Here is a 12,367-nt window from a genome sequence, read left to right as displayed (position 1 = left end):
GAGTGCTGATTGGTGCGTTTTATAATCCTCTTGCTAACTACAGAGTGCTGATTGGTGCATTTTGTAATCCTCTTGCTAACTACAGAGCACTGATTGGTGTGTTTTACAATCCTCTTGTAAGACAGAAAAGTTCTCCAAGTCCCCACTCCACCCAGGAAGTCCAGCTGGCTTCCCCTCTCACTGGGATTACAGGTGTGAGCCACTGCACCCAGCCAACTCTGTTGTTTTGAAATATTTAACATATTGTTGACTATAGGCACCCTGTTGGGCAATAGATCACAAAAGTTATGCCTCCTTTTATGAAACTTTCTACCCTTTGATCAATGACTCCTCATTCTCTCCCTCCCACCCCCATCATTCTATTCTCTATTCTGTATGAGTTCTCTTCATTCTATTCTCTATGAGTTCAATTTCATTAGATTCCACAGATAAGTTAGATTACATGGTATTTGCCTTTTTGTGTCTGCCTTATTTCATTTAGCATAATGTCCTCCAGATTCATCCATGTGTCACAAATGACAGCCTTTCTAAGGCTGAATAGTATTCCATTGGGGAATATATATATATAAATAATAATATATAAATGGATAAAGTGTGATATATATATCACATATATGTCATATATATATATCACATTTTCTTTATCCATTCATCTGTTGATGAACACTTGGGTTGTTTCCATAGCTTGGCTCTTATGAATAATGTTATAATGAACATGGGAGTGAAGATATCCCTTTGACATATTGATTTGTTTCTTTGGATATATACCCAGAAGTGGGATTACTGGTTTTATGGGAGTTCTATATTTAGTTTTTTGAGGAACCCCCATGCTTGCTGTTTTCCATAATGGCTGTGCTAATTTGCCTTCCGGCTAACAATGTATAAGAGTTTCCTTTTTTCCACATCCTCTTATCCTCTTCAGCACTTTCATCTTTTTGATAATACCCATTCTAACAGGTGTGAGGTGATATCTCATTGTGGTTTTAATTTGCATTTCCCCCCAGTGATAAGTGATGCTGAACATTTTTTCATGTACCTGTTGGCCATTTGTATATCTTCTTTTGAGAAATGTCCTTTTAGGTCCTTTGCCTATTTTTTAAGTAGGTTTCTTTCTTGCTATTAAGTTGAGTACTTTATACATTTTAAATGTTAAACCCCTATCAGATGGGCCCATACATGATTTTGTTACACCATGCAGTGGTCATTTGGAAAATACTGGTTCACTAAGATATGCAGGGCTTTCCAATGTTAACACAATTCTTTTTTTTTTTTTTTTTTTTTGGTTGAGACAGTCTCACACTGTTGCCCAGACTGAAGTGCAGTGGTGCAATCTCGGCTCACCGCAACCTCCACCTCCTGGGTTCAAGTGATTCTCTTGCCTCAGCCTCCCAAGTAGCTGGGATTATAGCACAATTCTTTATATAATATCAAAAATATCATTATCATTGATCTTATCAGCAACATCTTTAAATATTGAGAAGCAGATACAAATTTCCAAAATACTAAATTTTGCTTGAAAGCTCAAATTTTATCATTGGCAACAAATGCTATCAGAATGACAGGCTCATTTTATTAATTTTTGAGAAAACGCCTGCCAGATATCCAAGTCTGAATATTCATATTTTTGTCTATCAGTAATTCAAAGAAAAATGGTTTTCCTACATATAAAAAAAAATCAGGCTGGGCACCATGTCTCATGCCTGTAATCTGAGCATTTTGGGGGCCAAGGCAGGAGGATTGCTTAAGCCCAGGAGTTCTGGGCAACATAGTGAGACACTGTCTCTACAAAAAAAAAAAAAAAAAAAAAAATTAACCAGTCATGGTGGCACACTCCTATAGTTCCAGTTACTTGGAAGGCTGAGGTGGCAGGATCACTTGAGCCCAGGAGGTCAAGGTTGTATTGAGCCATCATCATGCCACTGCACTCTAGCCTGGATGATGAGGGAAGACATTAAAAAAAAAAATCAGTTACCAAAGCTCACAAACTCAAATAATTGCTCAAATGCTTTATGCATGCTTCCCATTTTGTCATACAAAATATTAAAAACTCATGTATGTAAGGGTGGAGAATTTTTTTAATTAATAAATTTACTACTTCAGCAAGGACATTCTTAAGTAAAAGTGGTGTTGCTTTGATTTTGTTTTTGTTTTTTGAGATAGAGTCTCACTGTGCTGTGGCGTGATTTCAGCTCACTGCAATCTCTGCCACCTGGGTTCAAGCTATTCTCCTGCCTCAGGCTTCCAAGTAGCTGGGATTACAGGTGCCTGCCACCACACCTGGCTAATTTTTGTATTTTTAGTAGAGATGGGGTTTCACGTTGGCCAGGCTAGTCTCAAACTCCTGGCTTCAAGTGATCCGCCCACCTTGGCTTCCCAAAGTGCTAGGATTACAGGTGTGAGCCACTGTGCCCATCCGTTTTTGTTTTTGTTTTTGAGACAGAGTCTCACTCTGTCACCCAGGCTGGAGTGCAGTGGCACGATCTCAGCTTGCTGCAACCTCCACCACCTGGGTTCACGTGATTCTCATACCTCAGCTTCCCAAGTAGCTGAGACTGCAAGAATGCACCACCACACCCGGATAATTTTTTTGTATTTTTAGTAGAGATGGGGTTTCACCATGTTGCCCAGGCTGGTCTTGAACTCCTGTCCTCAAGTGATCCACCTGCCAAGGATTCCCAAAGTACTGGGATTACAGGTGTGAACCACTATGTCTGGCCAAAGTGGCTTTTTTTTTTTTTTTTTTAGACAGAGTCTTGCTCTGTCACCAAGGCTGTAGTGCAATGGCGGCATCTTGGCCACCTCACCTGGCTATTTTTATATTTTTAAGAGAGACGGGGTTTCACCATGTTGGCCAGGCTGGTCTCAAACTCCTGACCTCAAGTGACCTGCCTGCCTCGGCCTCTCAAAGTGCTGTGATTACAAGCATGAGCCACTGTGCCTGGACCAAAGTGGCTTTTGAATGATTCTTTGTATGGCAGTGAAGAAAAAAGTGACTACTAGTATAGTTTTGTACTACTGCTTTGATTCATGCTAAATGGGCCAGCAGTGTTACCTATCATTGCTTTTGGACCATCTGTGCAAAAATTAACACACTGAAAAAAGTAAATAAGATATGAAATATTATAAAAATAATTTTAATATTTTGGATCCCCAAAAGAATCTTAAGGATCCCCGGGAGGTCCATGGACCACACTTTCAGAACTGTTGCTTGTCCCATAATCAGGTAATGTGCCAGCTTTTTAGTTAGGGTTCTCTTAAACGTCAGTATTTGAATGTCTTTCTCTGGGGCAATTATTTCTACAGTCTCCTGCCAGGGGGAACTGAACTCACTTTACTTGAAGCAGAGTGCAAAAAGCGGTATACCCAGCAACACTGTCAAAAACAGTAGCAATCTAGGTAGCAAACAAATACGAAAGGCCAATGACTCAGCTACCCTGGGGTTGCAGTCCTGGTTGGGGGAAAGCAAGGCACCAGCAGACTAGCCAGAAATTTAACAAGGAGATGTTAAAAATGAGATAGACATAGAGAACCTTGATAGGCTCTCCATACATCCCAAACTTATTGGAAAGCTGCACACACGTGTAGAAGAGGCCGGAGAGAACTAGAGCTATTCACACATTCCTGGATGACTGCAAGACTGTGCACACATGTAGAAAAGGCCTGAAAGGGCTCAAAAGAAATAAGAGCTAGGGAAGATTTGAAAGCCTAAACTTTGAATGCTTTCTTAGTCCATCTCTTACTTATAACAAAATACCCGAAACCAGATAATTCATAAGAAACAAAATTTATTTTTTACAGTTACAGAGGCTGAGAAGTCCAAGATCAAGGGACCACATCCAGTGAGAGCCTTCTTGCTGGTGGGACTGATATGGTTTGACTGTTTTGTCCCCTATAAATCTCGTTTCATGTGACCTCTGATGTTGGAGGTGGGCCTAGTAGGAGGTGTTTGGGTCATAGGGGTGCATCCCTCATAAATGGCTTGGTGTGTCCTCACAGTAATGAGTGAATTTCAATCTGTGAGTTCATGTGAGATCTGGTTGTTCAAAAGAGCCTGGCAGCTCCTCCCTCTCTCTCTTGCTCCTTCCCTTGCCATGCCACATGCTGGCTCCCCCTTCAGCTTCTGCCATGATTGTAAGCTTCTTGAGGCCTCACATGAGCAGCTGTTGGTGCCATGCTTCATGTACATCCTGCAGAACCATGAACCAAATAAATCTTTTTTCTTTATAAATTACCCACCTTCAAGTATTCCTTCATAGCAACCCCAAAATGGACTAACAGAGGGACTTTCTGTAGAGTTCCAAGGCAACATGGGGTACCACATGGGGAGGAGAATGAGCATGCTAACATGCTTGCACAGGTCTTTTTTCCTCTTCTTATACAGTCACCAGTTCCCCTCCCAAAATAACCCATTAATCCATTTACCCACTAATCCATTAATCTATGAATGGATTAATCCATTTATGAGGACAAAGCCCTCATAATCCAATTACTTCTTAAAGGCCCCACCTCTTAATATTGCTACATTGAGGACTATATTTCAACACAAGTTTCGAAGGAGACAAATATTCAAACCACAGCAAATACATTCTCCAAACCGTACACAGATCTATCAGCAAAGAGTGGGGACCTAACTGGCTTGAGATGTTTGAACCGAACCTCTGACTGATCTTTGGCTGACAAAATATGCTGAAACAAGAGTAATTCTAGAAAGCCTCTCTCTTTAAAAAATGTGAGCGCAGACATTAGCAGCCTCACATTGTAGTGGAGACAAATTCCACAGAATTAGTCCAGACAAGTATATCATACAAACAGCAACCCCCTTTGGGGCAAATCACAATGTAGCATTCCTATAACATAATGTGTACAATGCCAGTTTTTTTTTTTTTTTTTTTTTTGGAGACAGAGTCTCACTCTGTTGCCAGGCTGGAGTGCCGTGGTGCAATCTCGGCTCACTGCAACCTCCGCCTCCTGGATTCAAGCAATTCTCCTGCCTCAGTCTCCTGAGTAGCTGGGAGTACAGGCGTGCTGGCGCCCGGCTAATTTTTGTATTTTTAGTAGAGATAGGGTTTCACCATGTTGGCCAGGATGGTCTCTATCTCTTGACCTCATAATCCGCCCGCCTCAGCCTCCCAAAGTGCTGGGATTATAGGCATGAGCCACTGCACCTGGCCAGCAGTGTGTTCTTTACTTAGGAAACAAGTCAATAGAAATCATCTTTGAGTAATCCCAAACAATAGATTTAGCAAAGACTATTTTAAATATATTTCAAAGAAAAGAGATCACATTTAAATAAAGTAATAAATGATTACAAGTAGGGTTTATTACAGGCATGCATGGCTGTTTCAATATTTGAAAATCAATCAATCTAATCTACCATGTGGATAGGCTAAGAAAAATCACATTTTGTTTTGTTTTTCTTCCCAAGATGGTGGATTGGAAACAGTGTCAGCATGACTCTCCCACTTGGAAAGACAAAATGGTGAGTAGAAATTCATACTGTGAACTTTTTTCTAAGAAGCAATGCAGGAACTGAACAGAAAAACAGAAACCATAGACCCTTTGAAAGAAGCAGCAGGCTGCAGCCTACATCCACTGTGAGCCAGGTGAAAAATTGTAAGTCCTCAGAGTGTGACAGGGGGAGAGACTGCCTCCAGGATATACATCCCCACCAGGTAACCTGGCAATTCAGCCCACAGGGGAAGGCCTTAACCATACCCAGCACTGGAACTAATATAGGGAGTGGTGGGGTAATATAAAAGTAGGAGCAGCAGCAAGCAGAGCCTTGCATGCATTCCTAGTCTCCAGCACAGACTGAGGGAAGCCACTCCTGATTCTACGTCACAGAGGGCCTCACGGAAGTCAACTAGCTCAGGCAGAGGTTGCAGGTTGAAAGAAGCTCCCAACTGAAATTCATATAATCTTGAGTGGGGATGAACTCCCTTGACCAGAACCAGTGGGTGAGTAAGAAGTGTGCTGCAGCCACAGGCACAGGAACCGGGCACTCTTGCTTTGCAGGTAGATTGGGAGGGGGCATGGCCTGAACACTGGTTCCTGTCTCCACAGGGAAGGCTTATGGCCTAGGGCAGTTTTGAGTTCTGAGCTTACACGGCCTGGAATTTAGCTAGCGGCTGCTAGTGAACACTACAGGTGAGAGACCTGCCTTGCCAAGTGCGTGAGAGCTGGGTGAGGCTTGTGAACTCTTTTATGTGGCAGAGGCAGCTATGTTCCTTCCTGAAACATTACCCCAGTGGCCAGAGAAATGCCCCCTAAACCCCCCAGGAGCCTCTGCTTGCCCTGCACATGGAGAGCCAAAGCATGGACCTGCCTAACCCAGCCCCTACCTGGCTTTGCCCCTACACCAGCCCTGGTAGTTTACTACAAGGGACAGCAACTTTTGGGAGCCCTATGGCCATTGCCTGAGAATCCAGAGTACCTCTCTGGGGTAACATAAGGCAATTAACATAAAGCAAAGCAGTTAATCCCACCACTTCTACTGTAGCTGGTGCTCTATTGCAAGTGCCACCTCCTGGCTGGAGGCCAACTGATACATTATAGCATCGTTGGGTAGAATAACACTGTGCCCAGGAAAGAGAAAACTTGTGCATGACCTCAGCTATCACCATCGCCTGCACCACCCTGGCTAACCAGGAGGTCCTGATCTGTCCACATGACAGGTTCATTGCTACTACAAGCAGCATTTGAGACAGCCAATACATGAAGGCTATTTACAACCAAGGAATCTCACAGAGTCTACATCACTCCCCTGCGACCCGCATCAGAAGGGGTGTTGGTACTTGCTGCTGGGAGAATTAAGGACTGGTCACATCACTGGATCTCTTGCAGACACTCCCCAGCACCAGCCTGGAGTGTGGCAGCTCCACTAGGTGGCTAGACGCAGCAGAGCAGCAGCATTCACAGTGGTCTGTTTCTTAGGGAATCCTACTCCTAGGGGAAAACTTCCTAGGGGAATTGGGTGTGCACCACATCAAGGGAACACCCCATGGAACAAAAAAATCCAGATGCAGGCCTTGAGTCCTGGATCTTTCTGCTGATGGAAAGTCTCTTTCAGCAGAGGCACAGTTACAATACTGAGCTCAGCAGGGAAAGTCTGAAGCTCTACCCCAACACACAGGTAACCCTGGTGCTCATGAAGGGTCTTGGAGAAGGGGACTTCTTTTTCCCCTTGTCCACCACTGCAGAAACAACTGGGGCTTTTCCAGTGGGAGCATGTGTGGGTACACCATAGAGAGCCTTGCTGGAAAACTTCAGGGTAACTGCATCCCCACAGTAGAGAGCACCTTCTATGTTCAGACTTGGATGAGAGGTAGACTCACGATTCCTCTCAACTTGGAACATCAACATTCCTGCAGACAAAATGAGGTGCCTGTCTGATCTGTATAGCTGGAACACTGAGTCAGGAGTGTATCTGGGAGGTGGACTGCTTCCCTGCGCCTTGCGGGGGAGCTGATGTGGCTCCCAATCTACCCCCTGATAAGACCTCAGTGTGTTTCACTGAGAGCTCCACCTATCACCTATGTCAAGATTGGGACTTCAGCCCACCATTGGGTACTGCATTTACCTACTACAATAACCACAACCAGTTTCTACCAGAGATGTCTCCCCTACTGGCCTGAAGCCTAAAATATTCAACCCAGTAAATAAAATACAGGGAAAATAAACAAATATAAGTGCACAACACAGGAGAACAAGGTAAGCTTCAAGAGACCTCTGCAATTCCAACCCCATTGGAGACAGTGAGCACAATGCTACTACAACCATTATCTGAGAAAGCCATCAAACAAAGACTTTCTATAACCAAGGAATTAATAGTCTTCACCTCTGAAAGCACCAAGAGTCGAAATAGGCTACAATAAAGTCACATCCTTAAGGGAGAAAAGATAAATAAAAAAAAAAAAACAATCGAATAAAAAATAAATTCAAGACTAATTAGAAGATATAGTCTACCCAAATGAGAGAGAAAAAAAAAACAGAAAAATAATTCTGGTAATATGAAAAAAACAGGATTCTATTACACCCCCAAAAGATCACACTAGCTCTCCAGCAATGGATCCAAACCAAGATGAAATCTCTGAAATGCCAGACAAAGAATTAAAAAAGATTGATTATTAAGTTACTCAAGAAGATACCAGAGAAAGGTGAAAGCCAATATAAAGAAATTTTTTAAAACTTCGGGATATGAATAAAAAATTTTATAAAGAAATAGATATTTTAAAGAAAAGCCAATCAGAACTTCTGGAAATGAAAGACACATTTAGGGAAGTACAATATGCATGGAAAAGTTTTAACGATAGACTAGAACAAGTAGAATAAATAGTTTCAGAGCTCAAAGACATAGTTTGCAAATTAATAATCAGACAAAAATAAAGAAAAAAATCAAAAGAAGTGAATAAAGTCTCCAAGAAATATGGGATCATGTAAAATGGCCAAACCTAAGAATAACTGGTGTTGCTGAGAGAGAAGACAGCAAAGAGTTTGGAAATTTTATTTGAGGGAATAATTGAGGAAAACTTCTCTGGCCTTGCTAGAGATATAGATATCCAAATACAAGAAGCTCAAAAAATTCCTGGGAGATTCATCACAAAAAGGACTTCACCAAGGCATATATGATAATCAGTCTATCTAAAGTCAACATGACAGAAAGAATTCTGAGAGCAGTGAGACAAACGCACTGGGTAACCTATAAAGGAAAACCTATCAGACTAACTGCAGGCTTCTCACCAGAAACTTTACAATCCAAAAGGGATTGGGGTCCTACCTTTAGCCTCCTTAAACAATAACTGTCAGCTAAGAATTTTGTATCCAGCAAAACTAAGTTTCATACATGAATAAAGTCATTTTCAGACAAACAAATGCTGATGGAATTTGTCACTACCAGACCAGCCCTACAAGAAATGCTGAAATGAGTTCTAAATCCTGAAATAAAAGGTTGATATGCACCAGAAGAGAACCTCTTGAAAGCATAAAACACACAGGGCCCATAAAACAATAACAACATGAAGAAAACAAGTATCTAGGTAACAATTAACATGATGACTGGAACAATACCTCACATCTCAATATTCACATTGAATGTAAATGGTCTAAATGCTCCACTTAAAAGATACAGATTGACAGAATGGCTTAAAAAAATCACAAACCAAATATTTGCAGTCTTCAAGAGACTCACCTAACATGTAAGGATTCATATAAACTCAAGGTAAAGGGGTAGAAAAAGATATTCCATGCAAATGGAAACCAAAAGCGAGCAGCAGTAGCTATTCTTTTTTTGGTTTTTTGTTTTTTGAGCCAGGGTTTCACTCTTGTGGCCCAGGCTGGAGTGCAATGGCACGATCTCAGCTCACTGCAACCTCCGCCTCCTGGGTCAAGCAATTCTGCATCAGCCTCTCCAGTAGCTGGGATTACAGGCATGAGCCACCACACTGGGCCAATTTTGTATTTTTACTAGAGACAGGGTTTCACCATTTGGCCTGGCTGGTCTGGAACTCCTGATCTCAGGTGATCTACCCGCCTTGGCCTCCCAAAGTGCTAGGATTACAGGTGTGAACTTCTGCACCCAGTCAGTAGTAGCTATTCTTATGTCAGATAAAACAGACTTTAAAGCAACAACAGTTAAAAAAAAAAAAGACACAGAAGGTCATTATATAACGATAAAAGGATCAATTCAACAAGAAGATTTTACAATCTTAAATTTATATGCACCTAACACTGGAACTCTCAGATTCATAAAACATTTACTACTAGACCTAAGAAATAAAATAGCAACACAAGAGTAGTGGGAGACTTCAACCACTCCACTGACAGCACTAGACAGATCAAGACAGAAAGTCAACAAAGAAACAATGGACTTAAACTATACTCTAGAATAAATGGACCTAACAGACACTTACAGAACATTCTTCCCAAGAACTGCAGAATACAAATTCTTCCCTTCAGCATATGAAACATTCTCCAAGATAGACCATATGAGAGGCCACAAAACAAGTCTCAACAAATTTACAAATATCAAAATCATATCAAATATCTTCTAAGACTACAGTGGAATAAAACCAGAAATCAACTACAAAAGGGACCCTCAAAACTATACAAATACACAGAAATTAAACAGTCTGCTCTTGAATGATTTTTGGGTTAATAATGAAATCAAGATGGAAAGTTTAGGCTGGGTGTAGTGGCTCATGCCTGTAATCCCACCACTTTGGGAGGCCAAGGTGGGCAGATCACCTGAGGTCAGGAGTTAGAGACCAGCCTGGCCAACATGGCAAAACCCCATCTCTACTAAAAATACAAAAATTAGCCAGGCATTCTGGCACACGCCTGTAGTCCCAGCTACTCAGGAGGCAGAGGCTGGTGAATCGCTTGAACCTGGGAGGCAGAGGTTGCAGTGAGCCAAGATCATGCCACTGCACTACAACCTGGGCGACAGAGCGAGATTCTGTCTCAAAAAGAAAAAAAAAAGGAAATTTAAAAATTCCTTGAAATGAAGGATAATAGTGACACAAGTTATCATTACCTCTGGGATAGGACAAAAGCAGTGCTAAGGGAAAGTCTGTAGCACTAAACGCCTATATCAAGAAGTCTAAAAGATCACAAATTGACAACTTAACATCATACCTCAAGGAACTAGAGAAACAAGAACTAAACCCAAATCTAGCAAAAGAAAGGAAGTAACAAAGATCTGAACAGAACCAAATGAAAATTAAATTAAAAAAAATACAAAATATCAATGAAACAAAAAAGCTGGTTCTTTGAAAAGATAAACAAAATTGATAGACCATTAGCCAGACTGACCAAGAAAAGAAGACTCAAATACACTCAATTAGAAATGAAACTGGAGACATTACAATGAACACCATAGCAATAGAAAAAATCATTCAAGTCTACTATGAACCCCTCTATGGAGATAAACAGAAAAGCTAAAGGAAATGGATAAATTCCTGGAAACATACAACCCTCCTAGATTAAATCAGGAAGAAACAGAAGCCCTGAACAGACCAATAACAAGCAGTGAGACTGAATCAGTAATTTCAAAAAAGATTGCCAACAAGAAAAGCCCAGGACCAGATGGATTAATGGATAAATTCTATCAGACATTCAAAGAAGAACTGGTGCCAATCCTACTGAAACTATTCCAAATGACTGAGAAAGAGGGAATCCTCCCTAACTCATTCTATGAAACTGGTATATCCCTGATAGCCAAACCAGGAAAGGACATACAAAAAAAGAAAATGACAGACCAATATCCCTAATGAACATGGAGGCAAAAATCATCAACAAAATACTAGCTAACAAAATCCAACAGCATATCAAAAATATAATACACCATGATCAAGTGGACTTCATCCAAGGAATGCAGGGATGGTTTAACATACTCATGTCAATAAATGTGATATATCACATAAACAGAATTTAAAACAAAAACTATATGATCATTTCAATAGTTGCAGAAAAAGGATTCAATAAAATCCAGCATTTCTTTATGATAAAAACACTCAACAAACTAGGCATAGAAGGGACTTATCTCAAAATAACAAAAGCCATATATGACAAAGCTACAGCTAACATCATGCTCAATGGGGAAAAAGTGAAAGCATTCCCCCCTGAGAACTGGAACAAGACAAGGATGTTTACTTTCACCAGTTCTATTCAATATAGTACTGGAAGTCATAGCCAGAGCAATCAGGCCAAGAGAAAGAAATAAAGGGCATCCAAATTGGAAAAGAGGAAGTCAAACTATAGCTGTTTGCAGATGATCTCATCATATACCTAGAAAACCCTAAAGACTCCTCAAAAAGACGCATAGATTTGATAAACAAATTCAGTTGGCTGGGCGTGGTGGCTCATGCCTGTAATCCCAGCACTTTGGGAGGCCAAGGCAGGTGGATCACCTGAGTTCAGGAGTTCGACACCAGTCTGACCAACATGGTGAAACTGTCTGTACTAAAAATACGAAAATTAGCCAGGCATGGTGGTGGGTGGCTGTAGTCCCAGCTACTTGGGAGGCTGAGACAGGAGAATCGTTTGAACTTCAGAGGCGGAGGTTGCAGTGAGCCAAGTCTGGGCCACTGCACTCCAGAACAAGACTCCATCTCAAAAAAAAAAGAAAAAAAAAATCAGTCAAGTCTCAGATTACAAAATCAATGTACACAAATGAGTAGCACTGCTACACATCAACAACGACCAAGCTGAGAATCCAATTAGGAGCTCAATCCCTTTTATAACAGCTGCAAAACAAACAAATAAACAAAAAACCAACCTAGGAATATACTTAACCAAGGAGGTGAAAGAGCTATACAAGGAGAGCTACAAAACCCTGCTGAAAGAAATCATAGATGACACAAACAAATGT

General features: G+C 41.1%; 1 long non-coding RNA gene across 1 annotated transcript in view; it reads left to right on the top strand.

The window, feature by feature from the left end:
• The window catches only part of LOC134756887 (uncharacterized), an 83,017-nt gene that overhangs the window by 54,892 nt on the left and 15,758 nt on the right, over nucleotides 1-12,367 (top strand). The window contains exon 3 of the long non-coding RNA XR_010130289.1: nucleotides 5,426-5,479. This is a non-coding gene — a long non-coding RNA (uncharacterized lncRNA). The remainder of the gene's footprint in view (nucleotides 1-5,425; nucleotides 5,480-12,367) is intronic.

Source organism: Gorilla gorilla, chromosome 13 (assembly GCF_029281585.2).
Source record: "Gorilla gorilla gorilla isolate KB3781 chromosome 13, NHGRI_mGorGor1-v2.1_pri, whole genome shotgun sequence".
NCBI lineage: Eukaryota > Metazoa > Chordata > Mammalia > Primates > Hominidae > Gorilla > Gorilla gorilla.
The sequence above is the reverse complement of the archived record's forward strand: the minus strand, read 5'-3'. Positions and strand labels throughout refer to the sequence as shown.